A 22303-nucleotide genomic window follows, 5' to 3' on the forward strand; every position below is an offset into this window, starting at 1 on the left:
CATCACAATCCGAAAGAGTAGGTTAAGGACTCGAAACAAATATCAGGTGTACACTTCAATGCAGGTACAATATTACGATCCCACATTGCAAAAATTGAGCGATGACAAAAAAATGCGTTCTTTTTCATTTGACCTCGACCTTTAACCCGGAGCGGTGTGATGTAAATTAAGTGTTAATGTGACTTTCTCTGGGCTATCTCGGTGGTGCAATTTAGTTCCGATTGGACAAACCTTAGTCGAGTTGTGGTGAGAAATGATGAAATGTCTATAATTGGGTCATGATCTTAAAATTAGGTTTAGGTTAAAAAAATCATGTCAATCCCACATACGTATTATTCCCATTATTAGCCCCTGTTGGACTTGGTCCGAAACGGGGACTTATGGATTTGATCTTGTCCATCCGTGCGTCCGCAACCATATCTCGGAGATTATGGACCGATTTTGTTCATACTTGGCACAAAGACAATACATGACGGTGTACATATGTGCACAATTTTGTTTCACGATGCGATCAAAGATGGCTGACTGGCGGCCATTTTAGTTGTAAAAAAAACCTGATGTTGAACTTGTCCTTTAGCATTTCTTGGACATGTATTTGCCGATGTTGTTCAAACTTTGCACCCGGATAATTAATGAGGGCTTACATAAGCACGTCATTTATTTTCAAGAGCAGATCCAAGAGGGCCACCTAGCAGCCATTTTGTTACTTAAACGTGTCCACAATCATTTCTTGAACATGCATGGTCTGATTTTGTTCAAGCTTGACACAAGCAGAGTGGATGATGACATACGTTCTTTATGTATGATGTATGATGATGACGTACATTTGGTGTGCCTCACTTTATTTTGTGATCTGATCAAAGATGGCCGACTGGTAGGCTGGCGGCCATTTTAGTTGTAAAAAAAAACCAATATTAATAATGCCACACAGTTATGATTAATAATGTTAAAATGACTATAATTAGGTCATCACCTTAAAATTAGGTCAAGGTCAAAATTAGTTATGTTATCTCCACATACTTTCTATTTACATTGTGATGCTAAATTTCATTTCAAAAGTCCCAGCTGGCTCCGAGATACAGCTCGGAAATTTCTACAGTTTGGAAATTTGGGAGTGCAGGAAGAATTTTTTTTTTCTAAATAGTGGTTTTGTACTCCTTGGGGGTCTAAGAAACTCTGTGGTACCATTAAAAATTGGGGTCGCTAATTGTAGAAACAAACCCTACAACAGCAATAAATAAGCCTTCCCCTATGCTAGGGGGAGGTTTAATGAGGATGAGACATGGTGGAACACTTCCAAAGGAAAATATAGTGTACAAGTGGCAGACTGTATGAACATGCCAGCAGGTTGTGCTAAGCTTGTAAATATAACACAAACAAGACAAAGACAGAAGGCATCGGTGTACTTTGACATGGACTACACATAGTTTATAGGACATGTATATGGACATGGACAAATAAACATAAGGCAAGTGGGTGGTTCAACTTTGACCTGGACAGAAGGCAGATTAATCAATCACTAAAAGGAGAATTATCCGTGTGTGTGTGTGTGTGTGTGTGTGTGTGTGTGTGTGTGTGTGTGTGTGTGTGTGTGTGTGTGTGTGTGTGTCACGCCTTATTCTAAATGTTTCATGCTGTTGTAGAATAATTTAAATGGTATGGAACAAAGCTTATAATGAATTCACTTGAAAGGAAGCTATTAATCGATTTACTTGGAGAGAAAATTTGTGTCCATTTAATCATAAAAGTGCTGTTTTTAAAAGCCTGTCTTTCTGGGAGGGAAGAGGAAGAAGCATGACTTGGAGCTTTAATGTGGCAGCTGAAACGGTGCGACAACAGGAACCCTTGAGAATAAGATGTGACAGACACGGAAGGAGCACACAAAATGATATATAGTAATACTTCAATATATACTAATAAAAATCATATATAGGAAAAAATATAGTCCTAATAAAAATCACATAGTAATAAGCCTTAGAAAAATATATAATAATACAAGGAAGGAGCATACAAACAACAACAATCACAAGCATGACCACAGCAGCCACAACAATGACATCTATGTGTTATAAAATATAATTTTCACGTGTTTCACTGTGTTATGTTCTCATTGACATTTGCAGATGGGCATTCAATATGTTTATGAAGTACAACATGCTGTCTTTTGATTAAATACGTCTGCAAGGCGCCAGGTAAGCACACCTAGTGTGTACAGATTAGCCCATGTCAAATTTTAACCATCATGGTACAAGGATTTCAAACCTGCCATTTTAGTGTAACCTCGGTGATCTGATTGGATTTGGTGTCCCATCAGAGCAAAGAATATTCCAACAATATAAAGTAGAACAACCTTTAGAGGCCATTTTTTCGCATAGAGCAGGGGTAGGCCTTTTTCAGGCACCGTCGTCCCCTTTTTACCCTGCGCTCGCGAAGCGACAAGCAGGGATAAGCATTCAGTTACGTACGTGTGTCGTGTGTCGTGTGTCGTACGTTTCTGCATTTAAAAAATTCATTTTCTCTGCAATTCTTGGTCCGATTGACACGAAATTTTCACCATAGGAGGGCCTCCTCCTGTATAATATTTTAATGAGTATTATGACGTCATAGGTCACGTGGTACAGGCGCCATCTTGAAAAAACTTCGCACCTCTATATCTCTGAAACCACTCCATGGAAAAAATTGAGACCTGGCTCATTGTCAACTACTCCCCATGGGGAATAAGATATGTTAATGATGATGTCATCGGTGCCTTCAATATGACGTCATTATTTGACAAATACAACACTTATCCATCCGATCATTATTAATTTTTTTCAGCAACTGTTGGTCGAATTGACACGAACTTTTCACCACAGGAGCGCCTCCTCCTTTAGAATATTTTAATGATAATCATGATGTCATAGGTCAGGTGGTACAGGCGCCATCTTAGAAAAACCGAAAAATGTTGCACCTCCACATCTCCAAAACAGCTGCATGGAAAAAAATTGAAACATGGCTCATTGTAAAGAACTCCTTATGGGGAATAGGTGCTGTTAACGATGACGTCATTTGTGCCATAATTATGACGTCATAATTCGACAGGGACAACGCTTATTCTGATCAATTTGAAATGTATTGAGCGTGATCTATGCAACAATTATATTAGAGAATATAAATTTATAATGTCATCGCTCACGTGGTCCGGCAGCCATATTGGATCAAAGGAAAAAAATGTTCAAAAACAGAAGAGTTGGCTCGCAACAAGTTGACTGCGCAGGGTAAGTATTCCATGAATACCATCTAGTTGAAGCAATGTTTTATGGCCGGATGCCCTTCCTGCTGCCAAGTCGCCTCTTGCGCCACACCGGGAATTACCAGTGAACTGGTACTCAATTTTCCGACCTTGGAAGGATGACAGGCTGAGTCAAGCCCCCTGGCGTTAATTGAGCGATCGACCGGGATTCGAACCCAGGATCCTTGGATCCCAAGCCGGCACCCAAACCGCTAAGCCAACACAACCAAAATGCCTTAGAGTTTTGACTCATCACATCAGAACGATATTTCATTTCCGCCCAAGCCACGTGCACTACCCAAGGGTCTATTAATATGAAAGATACTCTTGGATCTTTAACGTTAAAATAAAAGGTAATATACTCCACGGCTGGCAGGATGGTCTAGACTCTAGAGGTAGGTACGCACACTTGCGTCTAGGTTGTCTGACCTGGGTTTGAATTTCTACCCAGCTATAAACTGCCATCCCTGGTGTTTTCCAGGCAGTGTGATTCATCAATGTGAGTACCGTCCATCGGAAGGACGTTGAACGGGGCATCCCATGTGCCAGCATCAGTTGGTGGATTTCGCAATGAATAGGTGAGCAATCGTCAGCGCCATGGACAAATACTCAATTCCTGCCCTAATTACTGCTGCAAATGCAAAGGCGAACCACTCAGTATATCCCTTGCCAAGTATGACCCATCAGAGTCAGAAGAATATACTCCAAGTTTATACGAACAAAAAATGCACACGTAAAGGTCATCCGACCCCATTTTGCAGTACCTGCTCGCCCAACAAATGACTTGCCACATGTCCACAAGCAAGGACTTTGAGCACATAATGGCCTCCTCTTTTTTGAAAGATACCTACCATACCACTTTTAAATTGTACAGTGTAAATGCAGGTAAGTCAGCCACGTTTAGGTCCTGAGGAAAAATGAGATTGCAGTTAAGAGTCATGCGTCTCGGGCCTTAGGAAGTATCCTTGTATTTCAAAGTGTTGAAGGAAACATAGGAATGACCGAAATGTCCTTGCATTTCTTTGTACGAGCCCACCCGTGTACACGAGCAAACCAAAGTGTTGCTAGCTTAGCTCGGGGATCAAATCCAGAAGATTGAGGAAGTACCCGGGTGATCCTTTTGTCCTTGATACTCACCTTAGCAGAGTGAACTTAGCAGGATGAGCCAAATGACCTGGCACACCCATTGGGTAAAGGGGCCTGTATTGGAAAGGTCAGTCCAAAACAGTGCCATGCATACAGAAATCAAACTGTGTGGAATGCTAATTAGAAGCCCAAAGGAAGCCCGAATGCCGCAGGGATTTCTGTTTGGAGTGGTGCGGAGAGCACTCGACTGTGATAACGTTGCTCATTTGCATCTCCAAACAGGAATATGTCATTTTCTGTGCGCAGCATCCGCACGCTACAGTAGAGTACGACACCGTGTGCCGGTACCCCAGTCATTCCCAATTTTTTGTCCCCAGTATTTGTGTCACGACATCATCGCGATAGCTGCTGTCCAGCAAATCGTGACACCGACTACCTGCAGCACGTAGAGCGCCCGCTCCCTTCTCACTGGAGGTTTGAGACGCAAGATAGATTCAGGGCTTCAGGCCGACACAACAACATAACCCAAGGATCAATCATTCTTATCAAGAGGTCACCATTTGCTGTAGATACCACAGCACTGCAATGGTTCTTCCAGTTTTCCTGGCACTGCTTTGGCATCTTTGCAGGAGGTCCTCGTTTGTGATTCTGCTTGGATTGATGGATCACATTGGAATGGCGAACCTCAGGAGAGCCATTTGAGTAGACACACAGAGAGAGAACAGTTAAAGAAGATGGATAATTGAGTTATAGAGAAGTAAAGGTCTGTGTGGAGTAACGCCAGCTGCTTCAATTTCTCTGTTCACCATATGGTCAAGCATTGCCTCTGCTTTGGATTGCTTATCAAATCCAAAATATTTCTTAATTACAAGGGGATTCCTCTAAACACTGTATGGCAAAATTTAGATGAAATGCAACATGTCCTACTGTCTGTCTCAGAATGTGTGTCGATTTCATCGGTTACCCCGCGAGCGCGAAGCGAAAAGCGGGGTTAAGTAAGTGGTTGACTTTGTCTGTCTGCCTGTCTGTCTACAAACGTCAGTTGATGATCGAGGAACACCTTAATTCAAATTTAAAGTTGTATTTTGAAGTCCAATCGGACCACGAATCGGAAAACGAACCCGTAGTTTAGTGGTACTTTGGCTCTGAATTCGGCCTGATCGCGCATGCGCACAGAGGAGTCGATAATATTTTTACTCTTGTCTGTCTGTGTGTCCGGCAGTCAAACAAAATTGAAAATCATTCCAAACAGGAAACGGGTACTGTTTTTAAGGACGTTATAAAAGACACAAACAACAGACACAAACAACTGATGTAATGTGTCAAATAAGGTGGTGTAAAAGACGGCGAATCAACGGTGGTAAACTTCCCCCAAAAAATAATTCCCACAACTTTTTAAAACTTGAATTTTATACTTAAAAATTGGAGAAGACAAATCACATTTTTAGCATATTCAAAACCCTTACGTTTTGCAGTACTGGAACAAAATATTCCGGCATTTTTATATCATCTCGACCAATCAAATTGTCGACTCGCAGTCTCGCAGACGCCACCCATGTCCTTGTTTCTCAAGACTGATTGACTTTAATATGGCTCTTCAGTTCTTTCCGGTTAAACCAAAGACCTCTATTCAAATGGAACCCCACCCAGGAACAAGAGGAAGGGACTCACACATCTATTGATCCCAAGTAAAGCTATGATAGTTTGAATCTGTGAAGGGCTGGGGAAGGTGACGGTGATGTATGTGATGGCGGATGTCGACAAAATATACTGTTGGATCTTTAATTTCGAATTTATCACTTAGACATGAAAGAGATCTTTTCCGGGTGACGTAGCAGCAAAAATGCAATTTGCAGTGATAGACAAGAGCACAGAGACTGCAAATATTTGGCTAATACTTTCAGTTCAATACAAACAAGTGTTCCTATTGATGCTCAGCAGTCCAATTCCGCTAACTCAAGACTCAACATCGGATGTGAGATTATCATTAATCTTTTAATCGCGACATGCTCTGGAGAACAAGGATCGATTCATGGTTGACGAAGACTCACCATTGATTGAACGAAAAACATGTTAAATGCTGAAATTTTGTGCAAGGATATGGTCTCCTTGACTACCCTGAGCAAGTTATTTTAAATTTCCCGTCGGGGTTTGATCTTTGACCCAACTATAAATTGTTGGAATGGATTTTCACAGATAGGCCTTGCATCAAAAGGTGTGCCGTCCTTCAGATGGAACATTAAGTTGCCTTAACGTCTGGCAGTTTTTTTTTTGTTTTGTTTTTTGTATACAAGAACGAGGCTCGTGTAAGAGCTAACATCAATCACAAAAACAAAACAAATGAACACACAAAACATACAATAAAGGGAGCGGGAGACAAGATGGGGAGAGAGAGGGAAGCACACAAGCACAACAACAAAGAACTGGGACATCGGGAGATCTGTGGGAGGGAGAGGACTTGGGGGGAGCAGGCGTGGGAAGGGGTGGGGGGGGGGGGGGTGAGAGAAGTATAAACCACAAGGACACTGCAAGGACTTCTGCAGAAGTTGGTATTTCAAAAAAGTGTGTCTGGGGTAGAAAAGATCAAGGTTTTGGATGGGGTAAGATAAGAGATGGTGGTGAACAGCTGTTTTAAAGATCTGGGGGGAGGAGTGGGATTGAAGAGAGTGAGGGCGTTTGTTCCAGAGGCGGGAGAAAAGGGGAATGAAGGAGTGAAGGTGAGCAGAGAGTCTTGATTTTGGCAGTTTAACCATAACAGGGTTGCTGGCAGATCTTGTGTGACATGTGGGAATATTTGGGGGACAGAGCACAGAGAGAGCTGGGGGAGCAAGGCCGGAGAGGAGTCGGTAGAAGACGGAAACACCACCAACCTGCCTGCGGTGAGTGAGTGAAAGGCCCTTGGAGTTACCTTCATCGCGGGAGATTCCAATGATTCTGAACGCTTTGGTTTCAACAGCATGAAGACGAGCTAGGTGTGAGGCAGGAGAACCAGCCCAGAGGGGAGAGCAGTATTCCATTGAGCTGCGGATGAAAGCCTTGTATGTGGTGAGGGGCTCAGGTGTGAGGCAGGAGCCTGCTATCGCGCGACGGAGCAATTGGCGTTCGTAGTTGCATAGGTCCAAACTTCGTCCCCGGCACGAGGGTCAATTCTGAGGAAATCTTGTTTCATTATGCACGCCTTCATTTTACTTCCAAATTAGAATCGGTTTCATTAATTGTTGTTTCCACACTGCGTCGAGAAGCGTAAGTATACCGCGACAAGAAAAAGGTATGTTACGAATTTATGCGAGTTATATTGTGATAGGTATCATCGAGTGAAGGGGTCGTGTTCGGACCGTGGTCTTGCCTAGATGTAGGCCGCACCTCATTTTGTCGAATAAAGTGGTATTCGGGTGGTTCCGGTATTTGGGACCGCAGGGACGGAAAGTGCAGGTTCGGGGTGCCAATCACTCTCGCTAGCCGGCCCGCTCTGAAGGCTCGGATCGGGACACCGGGATTCATTCCGGTCGCCCGGTCGGCCCGGAGGTGGGGGTGCGGGACTTGTCATGGAATGTCAAAACAAACAGCCTACCGGGGCCACCCAAAAGTCGGGCGTGAGGGGCGCGTCCACTAATGGAACGCCTCTCGCTTCCCAAATTGAGGGCCACGTGGTCAGGAGAACCTCGTCCCTTCTGGTTGCCTTGCCGTCCCACCGTGAGCGCTGGTCAGGGTGTACTTCAAGCTAAGCTTAAGTGTTAAGTGTTAAGCTCCTCCTTGCCCTCACAAGGGAAAGGCTAGGGTCAAGCTCTCCCAAATTTCCAAAGACTAGTAATCGGACGTCTCAAAGTAATTAATTAATTTGTTAATACATCTCAGTCGCCCGCGACCTCTCCAGCGCGGGCGTCGAACCAGTTCATTTCCGGTGCGACCGGGCCGAGTATCGGCCCGGCCGTGGCCGAAGCCGTTGATTCTGCCATAGCACGCTAACGCGTAGGCTCACGCGTCCCTGGTCCGCCGGGGCTCCGCGGGTGTCCTACCATGTCTGACGCCGCTATTCTCTCAACTTTCGGGAGTAGGCGCCGGTGCCCGGGGACGGCTTTCGCTGTCTAAACATGGTAGCACTAGGCCAGTGGGACCGCCGGGACCCACGTGCACTCACAAATTGTCCTGCGCGTGGGCGGCAGTATCAGACCGGGGCGCCCAAACGCTCCCCGGCTAAAGTTCATCCGGAAAGCGCCCACATTGTGCGGACAAACTCCACCAATTGGCCGGTCACACTGTGCCTATCGGCCGGCCTCGAAGACCGAAATTGTGGCGGTTACCGATCCTTCGGGTTCGTAACTATGCCACCCTGAAATGCAGGGACATCACTATCACTGTAGGACTGGAAACGGGATTTGAATTTGTTGTAATGACGGTGTGCACAATGAAACAATATCTCCTCAGAATCGACATTCATGCCGCGTGACGTGGTGACGTCATCGCGTTTTCACCTTAAAAGACCTATTTGATATAAGTTAATATTTTGAATTAGTCGGTCAATTTTTGCCCAATCTTCGCCAAATAAAGGTTGTCCTTACTTACCTAGTGGTGTTCCTATCCACCACAAGTAACCCGGTGTCATAATCGAAAACCGATTCACTGAAAACCGATTCAAAATGGCCCCTTGCTACGATTTTCCATGATCACATTTTATTTTCACCCCTTCAAATCGACCGAATTTCACCAAATAAGATACCACACTCGATGCAGGGACCTCATTTTCGTGGCAAAACTGTACACAGAATTCAAATTCGTTGTGAAATGGAGCCGTGCACCATAAAACCAAAATTTCCTCGGAATCGAGTCGTGCCGGGGACGTGATGACGTCACTGTGTTTACAGCGTTAAGAAACTAATTTTTTATAAGTCCATATTTTGAATAACTCGGTCAATTTTTGCCCAATCTTCGCCAAATAAATTTCCCGTTATGTACAGGTACCCCTCTATCCTCCTAGAGGCGAAGTCAGGATGAATTTCGTAATAAAAAATAAAGTCCTTCGGCGACGAAAATTTAACATGCGGTTTTCCTATGTAACTTTACCCTGAGGTAATTTTACCAAAAATCGTCGAAATTTCGCGGGGCCAATTTCTGTTGAGTGTTAAGACATACTAGCGACTGCGAAATCCGGAATTAGCAATTGGCGTTCGTAGTTGCTGGTCCCCAACCTGCCGAAGTACGAAGTTATTCGTGGGCGGCAGCCTCAGGCCTGGTAAGTTTGGGAGGGAACGGAGGCTGACCCGAACTCTGGGCCGTAACAATATTATACATAAATATATATTAATTATTATATTCAATCTGTATGGATATATATATATATATACAGTGCGTATCAAAAAAAAGGTAATCCGAATTCAAGGGGTTATTATGCAAAGGTTATTTAGTTTGACAATTTACATGTGGTTTACCAATTATGAGGAGATCCTCAGCTTTCCATTGATACCTTCCATGCATCATTGCTGTCACACATGACCGAGTACGTGTTCATTGAAAATGACAATTTCAAATCGCATTTTTACAAGTTTGGCTAATCGGTGCAAGACAGTTTGAAATGGACGCATTACTTGTCGACTGCCAAGTTGATTATGTAAAATTGTTAAGCTGGTCTGGTAATCGTCGGTTGCATCATCCTTTGTTTAAGATGGGTATTTAAGATGGGCCTTCAGTGTATGGGTTTAGAGTCAGTCTGAGTCATTGAAAAGATGGTTCAACTTACGACTGAACAGCGGACCTTCGTGGTTACAACCTTTCACCAAACTGGAAGTTTGCAGCGAACTCGTGATGCGTTCAGGGAACGTTTCCCAGAACAGGAGCCTCCAGCAGCCAAAACCATCTGGGCGAATGGTAGAAAATACCAAGAGCATGGCACTAGCCTGAACCGCAACAAGGAGAATTCTGGTAGGAGGCGCACTGGGTAATCGGAAATGAACATTGCAGCAGTAAGGCAGCAAGTTTTGGAGCATCCTAGGGATACCAGCGCAAGACGAAATGGGATGGGATTGCCTTCGGCAACATTCAACCGAATCACAAGACTGGACCTCCACCAACATCCATATCGGATTCACATCCGGCATCAACTTACGCCAGTGGATTTTGCCAGGCGGCTGGTGCTTGCCAGATGGTTGATAGCACGTTGCGAAGCAGATGTCAATTTCCTGCGGTATCTCGTTATCGGCAACGAAGCTGCTTTCGCTATGGACGGCAAGTTCAATACCTATGATGTTCTTGAATATGCACAGACAGGACAACCCCCGGAATTTAAATTTGACACCAACATGAATCGACAAAAGTGGACTGTTTGGTTGGGACTTTGTGGAAATGGTCAGGCAATCGGACCATTTTTCTTTCACAGGAATGTCAATGGTAACAGGTATCTGCAGATGATCAATGACGAAGTTTTACCACAGCTGGAGGAGAACTTTGAGCGACAGGTTCGTGGTGTCTTCAGATATCTCTGGTGGGCCCAAGACGGCGCCCCAGCACATCGTCTTATCGTTGTCCGAGAGCGACTGAGGCAACTCTTTGGAGACCGAGTCATCGCCCTCAACCATGCAGTGGAATGGCCGCCAAGATCACCTGACCTCACACCATGTGATTATTTCCTTTTGGGACATTTAAAGAACAAGGTGTTCGTAACTCCTCCCCGTGATCTTGACGAATTGCAGGGCCGTATTCGACATGAAGTGGATGCTTTGCGCAATGACCCGGCTATGGTGAGACGAGCAGTTCAGGGCATGCTCCGCCGCTGTGAGCTTTGTGTTGAAAGGGGAGGTGGACATGTTGAAGGTGTGGGTGCATAAAGGCCAATCATTCCTGAGAAAAGTTCACATCTGACATTCATTTTGCACCAATTATCCTGACTTGCATCGATTAGCCAAACTTGTAAAAATGCGATTTGAACTTGTCATTTTCAATGAACATGTACTCGGTCATGTGTGACAGCAATGAAGCATCGAAGGTATCAATGGAAAGCTCAGGATCTCCTCTTAATTAGTAAACCACGTGTAAATTGTCAAAATTAATAACCTTTGCATATTAACCCCTTGAATTCGGATTACCTTTTTTTTGATACGCACTGTATATATATATATATATATATATATATATATATATATATATATATATATATATATATATATATATATACATACATACATATATATATATATAATATCAAGTGAATTGGTTGAAAATTGACGATTTGTGTGACCTTTGACCTTTTGATCCATTGACCTCAAAGACAATAGACTTCCAGCTTGTTACTACTCCCACCAGATGAAGAAGTTTAATGAAGATGGAAACCGCAAATGGTTTCCAGAGGAGTAAATTGTGACCTGTAGACGATTGACAGACAAACAAAGGGACCGAAATGCAATACAGTACAGTAAGTTTATTTTGGCAAGGGTAACAACGGTCAAGTTGGGAATAAAAGCTACTAAAACCTACCCCATTTCCAGACAGTGGTCCAAACCATCAGTTAATAACAACGGATGTAAGAATTCGACTTAATTGTATGGAAAACAAATTATCTCTCGACTTAACGTTTCCTCATTGATGAAAAATTCATTATTGAGGTTAAGAGCAAAATTCAGGTGCGCCTCGCAAGAGAAGAAGAAACGCTATCAAGGAAATAACAAAAGTTATTTAAAATAAATGGGAAATATAATTTAAAATGCAGCGAAAGGGAATTTAATAATGAGAATAAAACTCATAGATGTGAAATGATAAACTTCATTTGGTTGAACAATGTAAACAGATTATAACACACACACACACACACACACACACACACACACACACACACACACACACACACACACACACACACACACCAGATCCTCAGTTCTGATTGGTATACGTTTGAGGGGACATACATACATACAGACGGACAAACACTGTTCTGGACGGCTTTGCCCGATGGGCTACGCCATATAAATCATTCGAACTCGGAATCGCTGTCTCCATCTTCGATTTGAATGCGCGATGTGGAATCGATATTGGAACAATTGGAACAACCACATAGATCTCACCTTCACTCTTTCATTCCCCTTTTCTCCCGCCTCTGGAACAAACTCCCCCACTCCCTTCAATCCCACTCCTCCCTCCAGGTCTTTAAAACAGCTGTTCACCACCATCTCTTATCTTCCCCCATCCAAAACCTTGATCTTTTCTACCCCCGTTAATTCACCCAGATCCACTTTTCTGAAATACCTCCTTCTTTCCTGGAAGTTATAGCAATGTCCACGTGTTTTTTTACTTCTCCCCCTCCTCCCCCACCCCCTTCCCACGCCTCATCCCCCCAAGCCCTCCCGATGTCCCTGCTCTCAAATGGTATACTTGTGTGCTTCGCTCTCTCTCCCAATCTTGTCTCCCGCACTCCCTTTATTTCGTCTTATGTGTCCGTTTGTTTTTTTTGCCATTGATGTTAGCTCTTACATGAGCCAACATCTTGTATCCAAAAAAAAAGAGAAGAAGAAGATCAGTACATATGACACTATTCGCTCTCCAAGAACAGCGCTTCAAGTCGCAATGACTGCAAGAACATTTCCATTGAACAAAGGTTAAGTTAGGTCATCCACACGATGCTCATATGGTCTCCTTCAACACTCCAACCATGGTCTGCTGGATTTGGGGCATGTATTTTTTTGACAAAAATGTATCAGACACCGCATTGTTTACGATCCTTTCTCCAACAATCCCAGTAAGTTGGAATTACGTGACAATATAAAGTAGTGCTTAAATTCATCCGCCTGCATCTGATTGGTCGATGTTGCTGTAGTACTGAGTGATCATCCCAGAGCGAATAACTTATCCAAGAAGGTAAAACTAGAAAGAATGAAAAGATTTGAGGGGAATGGAAGTATAAACAATACAAACTAGAATGCAGACCGCTTTGTGTTTGGACTTCTTCTTCTGCTGTATGTTTAGCATGACAAAAAGAGCAAAATAAATAAATAAATACAAAAAGACCAACGATTTCAGGCGACCTTAACCTTAGACCTCAAAGGCAACAGAATGGCCTGTATTCAGTGACGCAATATGCAAACCATGCTCAAATTTAAATTCAATTAGATGGAGATTGATGATTTTGTGACCTTGACCTTTTGACCTTCACAGAATACAAGTTACAATCGATTAATTGGGTCATAATGAGTCAATGACATTGATATTTTTTGCAACCTTGACCTTTGAACTTTTTGATCGAAAAAACAATCGTCTGAGGTTTTGGTTGGTGAACCAATTTAGTGGCCCAAAATTGAAAACAGGCACACACGCACACACACACACACACACACACACACACACACACACACTAATGGAGGTGGATACTTTGAGACCTAGTAGATCTCCACTCCATCTCCTGAGCCCCACACACATGTGGCGATAGCAGGCAAAAGCAACTCAATTTTGAAGAATCACATCAAAATTTAAAATAAATTCTTGTATCCAGATCCGATACTTCACCAAAATCAAATAAATTTGTCCTTGTCACACACCCAATCTGTCCACCAAATTTTGTACGAATCCGTCCATAACTTTTGAAATATCATTCTATATATAGTTTTTGGTCCTATCTCTCAATTTTGAAGAATCACTTTTAAAATTCTAGTACGGGATCCGGTTCTGCAGCTTCACCAAAATGTAATCAATTCGTCCTTGTCATACCACCAACCTGTGCTGTTCATTTGGTGTTGTCATATTTGGTCCACAACCTTTTGAAATACCCTGCTCACGCACAAACAAACAAACATGGGCGAAAACATACCTCCACAATCATAGGTAAAAAAACACCTTTGTTGGCGGAGGTAAAGATCTTTTGAAGCATGTAAATAAATTGTCAAGAAATTTTCCAACTAAACTGTCAGCAATCGAAAATCAATAATCACAAAATCGAAAAAAAAAAAAAAAAAGCAATGTCAAATATCACAAAGTTCCGCTAAATTCAAAGAGAGAAAAAAATGAGCAATCAGAGATTGCAAACCCTCGCCAGGATGTATTTTCAGTGGTTTTTAAGGCTTTTGTGTTAAAACAAATATGGCGTCCGAAACACGTGACGATGACGTCATCATTATTTTTTTTCTAAGCTTATTTATTCCTAGATTATGCTCAAGAAATTTCATCTTGATCGGATGAAGTTTTGTACTTGTCGAATTTTGACGTCATAATGGAGGCACCTATGACATCATCATTAACATATTTTATTCCCCATGCAGAGTTCATTACAATGAGCCATGTTTCAATTTTTTATATTCAGTGCTTTCGGAGATATAGAGGTGCAAAATTTTTCGGTTTTTCCAAGATGGCGGCTGAACCACAAGACCCATGACGTCATAATTATCATTAAAAAATTCTGCAGGTGGAGTCGCACCTATGGTGAAAATTTCTTGTCAATCGGACCAACGGCTGCAGAGAAAATCATATTTATTCTGTGCGGACAAACAGACAAACAGACAAACAAACGGACTCAAATGCAATACCCTCTCCTCTGGCGAGGGTAATAATAATGTAATAATATGCAGAATATCAGGTATTAATATGGACAAGACAACTCAACGGTCAAATAAATAATTAAGAATTTGGTCAAAAAGGTTAAAGGTTAACGTCACACAAATGTACTATGAATGTGGTATGTGTAAGACTGAGAACTCATCCAGAAAGAGAGTTTCCAACAGAGCAAGCTGGATAATTATTCATGGGAGGAGTACCAGAGATCATGTTGCCGATATTCCTTACGTAATTTCGAAATAAAAAGTTTCAATATACTTTATTGGTGACATTAAAGAGGATAACTACATCTGGCATGAAGAATTGTGGAAAGCTTCAAAATAAATGGGAAACACCACCCAGCTATCACAACGTCAACGGCCCAATACAAAGTTCTGTCCAGCCATTCCATCTTTTACCGACGTTTATAACTGGGAAGTCACGATATATATATATATATATTTTTTTTTTTTTTGCATACAAGATCGAGGCTCGTGTAAGAGCTAACATTAATCACAAAAAGACAAACGGACACATAAAACATAAGATAAAGGGAGCGGGAGACAAGATGGGGTGAAGAGAGGGAAGCACACAAGTACAGCATTTGAGAGCAGGGACATCGGGAGATCTGTGGGAAGGAGAGGGCTTGGGGGGAGAAGGCACGGGGAGGGGGGGGGGGCGGGTGGGAGAGGTATAAAACACATGGACACTACTAGAACTTCCAGCAAAGAAGTCGGTATATCAAAAAAGTGGATCTGGGGTGAATTAACGGGGGTAGAAAAGATCAAGGTTTTGGATGGGGGAAGACAAGAAATGGTGGTGAACAGCTGTTTCAAAGACCTGGAGGGAGGAGTAGGTTTGAAGAGAGTGAGGGAGTTTGTTCTTGTATCCTTGTATTGAATAGAGTGAGGGATAATCCTTTATTTTATTTTTTTTAACCTTTATGATGGCCATAAAATGGCGTTTCATACTGAATTTGATCCTAGTGAATGATTCCAAATAGAAAGAGGAATGTATACTTGTAATCTCTTCAACTTGTACGGGTAAAGTATACTTAGACAAGTTTCGTTGATTGGTAAGGTGGAATCTCCACAAGCGGCAGGTATGCACAGGATATTGTTACCTTCGTGGGGCAATGGAGTTGTAGTTAGTTTAAGGCCTCAGCCAACGTTGGTGTTCGGGTAGTTCTTAGAACATGTTGAGGATTGTATTAAATATGTATATGTGGTTACAATAAAGTGTCTGTAAGCTGCCACAAGGTGCAGAGAAGAGCTAAGTGTTAGGTGTCCCATCCCTTTTCTTCCCTTCTATGAACTGGGAAAGGCTGGAAAAGTGTAAAGGGTGGTACGCACATTTTCCCCTCCCACCTACAGGCTGTCTGTCAATGTGTGGGAGGCAGGCCTTGGACTGTTCCCACTCCATGATTGGTTGAACTCCTGGGTCAGTGATTGGTCTGTTGTGCCCAGGGCAGAATGACCCCTGTGGCCAGATATTGGTTAGCCTTTGGGGAAGGAGGGATGCGACGGAGACTTGCGACGAGGTCGGAGTTGCATATAAAACCCTGCCCCCACCAGGAAATTGTCCCTCTTTGACTCCAAAAGCGGTGGCCGCTGAGACAGCTATTGCTTGTGGGACATGGCTGGGTCTAACAGTGACGCAACGAGACTGGTCCCTGGGATAGCTCCATGCTCTGCTCACTTCTACTCCTGGTCCACTGTCTGGCTCCTGCTGCTGGGACACAAATTCACCAGTCTGAGTTTTTTCATCACAAACTTTCCTCTCTATCTTGCCTGGTTTGTGTGTGCGTGTGTGTGTGTGTGTGTGAGTCCAGAGGGGGTTAGTCTTTCCTATATAGTTTCTGTGTCTTCGTTGTATGGGGATTCTATTTTGTCCTCATGAGTTAATAAATTATTTATTTCTTATGAGGCTGTGTGCAGTTCATGATCCCGCCATTTTGCCGCACCGACACTCAGGTTCGTTTGGCATCCCTAGAGTGCTAAATTGTTAACAATCTTGATGATAACCTGCAAGGTATAAACCACGCCAGAATCTCCAGGTTGGCGTTTAACTGCTCGGGTGTCAAACCGTAATTGCTCAGTTTTTCTTGGAGTTAAATCTTCCACCATACTTGAGACAAATTGAGGACCAAGTAAGAATGCCAAGAATCACTACAGTCATATCTATACAGTGAACCATGAATAAGGCAGGAAAAGTTAAACACTTGAAATGAAGTGTTGGCAGAGATTGTTTTACCTCTCCCACGCCCCCCCCCCCCTTCCCATGCCTCCTCCCTCCAAGTCCTCTCCCTCCCACAGATCTCCCGATGTCCCTGCTCTCCATCTTGTTCTCCTGCTCCCTTTATCATATGTTTTATGTTTTATGTGTCAGTTTCTCTTTTTTGTCATCAATATTAGCTCTTACATGAGCCTCGACCTTGTATACAGAAGAAAAAAAACTGATGGAAGAATCAACCAATATGGTGGAAGAAAGCATAACAAAGTTGATGGTACCATAAAAAGGGGGTCAAGGTGACAATTACAGGCTAGACAGCTTAGAAGTGAGTGTGCGGACATGTAGGCCATCCTGTCAGTCCCAATCCTCAGTGATGAGATTTATTACTATGAGTATGACTCCAACTACTACTATTACTACTTATGGCTTGAACTTCCAAAAAGTTTGCCTGTATTTGCTTGTCACGTGATCTAATATCACCTCAATACCAGGGAAGCCTGTTTTTCTAACTGACAATGATCAGGTTGCATTTGACCTCGATAATGCCAGTGTTGTAACTGTTTTTACAAGTTCACTTTTTAAACAATGTCTGCTCAGAAAACCCCTGATTATACTCCACAGCTGTCCACATGACGTCCACGCCACCTGCTGTAAACTTTTGCTAGTTTCCGTGAAAAAAAGCAAAAACTTTCACAACCTCCTTAAACGACCTAATTGGATTCATTCACTTTTGTAAACAATCCTCAACATCACAGCCAAAACTAGACCAATTACAACTCAAAATCCAACTTGAAAATGATGTCACTCATTTGGACCTACACTGTCATTGTCTTGTGTTTAATCATTGCATGGATCTTCTGTTCAGCCTCATTTCCTCTTTCCTTCCATCATATACCCTTCACACATCCTCGTGTTAATGTATATCATTAGTTGAGGGTTTTCTTATCTCCAAACTCTCCATCTTCTATCTTCCAGCCCTCTCTTCTCATTTACATCTCCAATCTCTCAGGTTTTATCTCGCCACATCCATCTCCTGTCTCTTCCAACTCTCTCCGCCACCGAATGGACTGTATTTACAACTGTCCGTCTCACCGAGCCAGAGGTTATTGTCAACAGCCCATTGTTCCTGGCACTCTCTCTCCACGTGTGAGAGACTCACGAGAGAGTGCCAGGAGAGAGCTCTCTCTCTCTCTCTCTCTCACTCTCACTCTCTCTCTCTCTCTCTCTCTCACTCTCACTCTCTCTCTCTCTCACTCTCTCACTCTCACTCTCACTCTCTCTCTCACACTCTCTCACACTCTCTCACACTCTCTCACTCTCTCTCTCTCTCTCTCACTCTGTCTGTCTCACACTCTGTCTGTCTCACACTCTGTCTGTCTCACACTCTGTCTGTCTCACACTCTGTCTGTCTCACACTCTGTCTCTCTCACACTCTGTCTCTCTCACACTCTGTCTCTCTCTCTCTCTCTCTCTCTCTCTCTCTCTCTCTCTCTCTCTCGCTCTCTCTCGCCCCCTGCTGGCTGTCGGTGTGTTTGGGCGCGGCAAGATGGTGGCTATGCATGTGTGGTGAGGTACGAGCTGCTGTGCTGTTCTACTCTGTTGTCCTTTTCCACGTCGTATTTCACCTTCTCCTTCCCCCTGTTCGTTTATCTTCACATCCTTACTCTTGTTACATATTTATGTGAATGTATGTGAATTACCATTCAGGTCTTTGCTTATCCGTGTGTAGTATATTAAGTTGTTGTGTAGTTGTTGTGGTTGGAGGGTCAGGAGCCCTTCTGAGGGAGTGGCCGGAAACGGAAGTGACCGGAAACGGAAGAGAAAAAGACACGAGGAAAAAAGGACGAGTATTCTTCTTCCTCGCCCCGCTCCGACAAAAGGTGGGATCGACCTTGCGCTGCGTGGAAAAGCGGCGTTCCGATCCGAAGCCTGTCTGGCGAGAGGAATCCCCGGGACGTGTACCTGCCCGGTGGAGACGGCAAGTTGACGTGGGGCCGTGCCTCGACCCCGCGTCTGGCCTCGTTCGCGGCACCGTCCAAACAGACGCGTGCGGGTCGCACGTTGGGGGCCTAACGCGCCTTGCAAGCGGCGTGGGGTTTGGCTTGCTTTACCGTATCCGCTTCGCGTGGCCACGAGGGGCTGCAGCCACGGTGCCTGGTACGATACCTGCCCGGTGGAAACACGTCCACCCGGGATTCGTTCTACCGCCCGAGTGCGGTGACGGCGACCATCATCTTGGTCAGGAGGGGCCCAGAGACATTGTGCGGGACCGAGACCAAAAGGGTGTCGTGAGTACTCACCGGGACACACGTATATAAGATGGCCATCTTACTCATAGGAAAGTGCTTGTGAATTGGGAATTGTTGATGGTTGTATATGGTTGATTGCTCGGGGAAAATCTCCGTGGTTGTGTCATTGCAATTGTATGGTCATTCCCATTGAAATATATCCTTGAACGTCAGTTGTCTCCTGGGGTGAAATTCATATGGATTGCGTGGCGAAAGCGCATATTTAATACAGCTTTCTGGCGAAGTTCCTCTCACGGTCCGGGGGTCACCGAGACCAGGTATTCACCGAGGGGACCACGTAACAGAATTGGGGGCTCGTCCAAATTACGATTTGCGGTTTCGCAATTGGGTCTACGTCCGGGATTTAAAATTGTATAAAATAATAAAATAATAATTTTTTATTAATTAAAAATTATTAATTAATTATTAATTGGTAATTTTTTTTTGAGAAATTGGGGTAAAGTCTTGGGTGAAGGTTAACAGGTGTTAACGATAGGCACCATGGCGTTTGTGGCACAGAACTTTGGGGTAACCCCGAGTGAGGCACAGTTCCGAGCGTTGCTAAAGTCGGACCTCTTGAAATTGGCCAAACATTTTAACTTGGAGGTCCGAACTAATTTGAGGAAGGCAGAGTTGCAGGCCACGGTGATACAATCTATGGTGGGATTAGGAACATGGGACGAGTTAGCCTGGGAGTGGCTACCCGAAGAACCAGAAGACGTTGAGCTCCGGAAACTGGAGTTGCAATTACGGAGCCAGGAACGGATTAAAGAAGAAGAAAGGAAAGCAGAAAAGGAAAGAGCAGAAGAAGAAAGGAAAGCAGAAAAGGAAAGAGCAGAAGAAGAAAGGAAAGCAGAAAAGGAAAGAGCAGAAGAAGAAAGGAAAGCAGAAAAGGAAAGAGCAGAAGAAGAAAGGAAAGCAGAAGAGAGGAGGGAAGAGAAACAAGCGGAGGAAAGGAGAGTGGAACGAGAACTCCAGGAAAGGTTAAAAGAAGAAGAAAGGAAAGCAGAAGCGAGGAGAGAAGAGAAACAAGCAGAGGAAAGGAGAGTGGAACGAGAACTCCAGGAAAGGTTAGAAGACAAAAAAGCAGAGGAAAGGAGAGTGGAACGAGAACTCCAGGAAAGGTTGGAAGAGAAAACAGCACAAGAAAGAACCGAGGAAAGGAGAGTGGAAAGAGAACTCCAGGAAAGAAGAGAAAAGGAACAAGCAGAGGAAAGGAGAGCTGCAAGGGACCTCGAAGCAGAGGAGAGAAAAGCGGAAAGGGAATTAAAGGAACGTGACATGGAGCTTCAGCAAGAAATCAAATTCAAGGAGCTGGAGTTAATGAGAGAACGGGGAGAGGCACCACCCTTGCTGACGGGGTCGACACCTAACCAGAAAACCTGGGATGTGGGCAGACATGTGAGGCTGGTTCCACCGTTCAGTGAAAAAGAAGTCGCGAAATTTTTTCCACACTTTGAGAAAGTGGCTCGACAATTAAACTGGCCGGAGGAGGCATGGACCATACTCGTGCAAAGTGTGCTGGTGGGGAAAGCTCAGGAAATTTATTCGGCGCTACCAATGGACCAATGTGCAGATTATGAGGTACTGAAGAAGCACATCCTCAAAGCCTATGAGTTGGTTCCGGAAGCTTACAGGCAAAAATTCAGGAATGCCAGGAAGAGGGAGAGTGAGACCCATGTGGAGTTTGCCAGAGTGAAAGAAAACATGTTTGATCGGTGGTGTGAGTCAAAAGGAGTCGGGAAAGACTTCGAAACATTGCGGGACTTGATCCTGGTGGAGGAATTCCAGCAGTGTGTCCACGAGGACATCAAAGTGTACCTGCAGGAAAAGAAAGTACCGAAGTTGTGGGACGCAGCCACCATGGCAGATGATTATGCCTTAACCCACCGAATAGGGGTCCACGAACCTAACTCCTCGCCTAGATCTCCGCAGGGGAGGTGGGGAACAGCAGGTGCGGAGAACGACCATACATGGCGGCGGCCTCGAGATGATTATGGGGACAACTATGATACCCCACCGGTTCGAAATCAGAGGGATGCGGGCCCAAGACAAACTTATAGTTCGGGGGGCCCGAGGCAGACCCCGAGTTTTTCCTCCGGGCCTACTTGCGCGTTTTGCAAGAAACCTGGACACTTGATGTCCAGTTGTTACCTCATGAAAAGGGACAACCCAGAGCGGAGTCCGACTATTACAACTCCGAATGCGATGGCTAGCGTAAGAAATCGCCATCAAAAGGGTTACCAACCATTTATTTCAGAGGGGTTTGTGTCACTGGATGGAGCCTCGACTAACCGGAGACCGGTTAGGATATTGAGGGACACAGGGGCCCATCAATCTTTAATGCTTGAAGGCATTTTGCCATGGTCCGAGGAGACGGCAACGGGGGATAGTGTGCGTTTACAGGGGATCGGGGGCGGTGTTAGTGCTCCCCTTCAGGTCATCCAGTTGGAGTCCGATTTGGTGTCAGGACCGGTCACCGTCGGTTTACAAGCCACGCTTCCTGTAGAGGGTGTATCTGTGGTTATCGGGAATGATTTGGCCGGGGGTCAAGTTTATGGTAACCAGAGGGTTGGTAAAGAGCCCAGCAGGGAAAATAACACCACACCAGCTCGGGATGGCGACAAAAGTGCCAAGTTATTTGTAGGGGGACTGAACTTCAAAACAGAGGAAGAAGTTCTGACCTCTGTCTTCAACAGATATGGGCCGCTGGTGGAAGTGCGGTTGGTAAGAGACTGGGAAACGCAACAGTCAAGAGGGTTCGGCTTTGTCACGTTTGCCAGCACAAAAGATGCCAGAGAGGCAGAGAAGAATTGGAATGGCAAGGATTTGGAGGGTCGGACCATAACAGTAGGGAAGGCATTTCGTAGGCGTCGAGAGGTCTACAGGAGAGGACAACTGGGCGGTAGTTTTGGTGGTGGCC

Source organism: Myxine glutinosa, chromosome 1 (genome assembly GCF_964187855.1).
Source record: "Myxine glutinosa chromosome 1, kmMyxGlut1.1, whole genome shotgun sequence".
Classification (NCBI taxonomy): Eukaryota; Metazoa; Chordata; class Myxini; order Myxiniformes; family Myxinidae; genus Myxine; species Myxine glutinosa.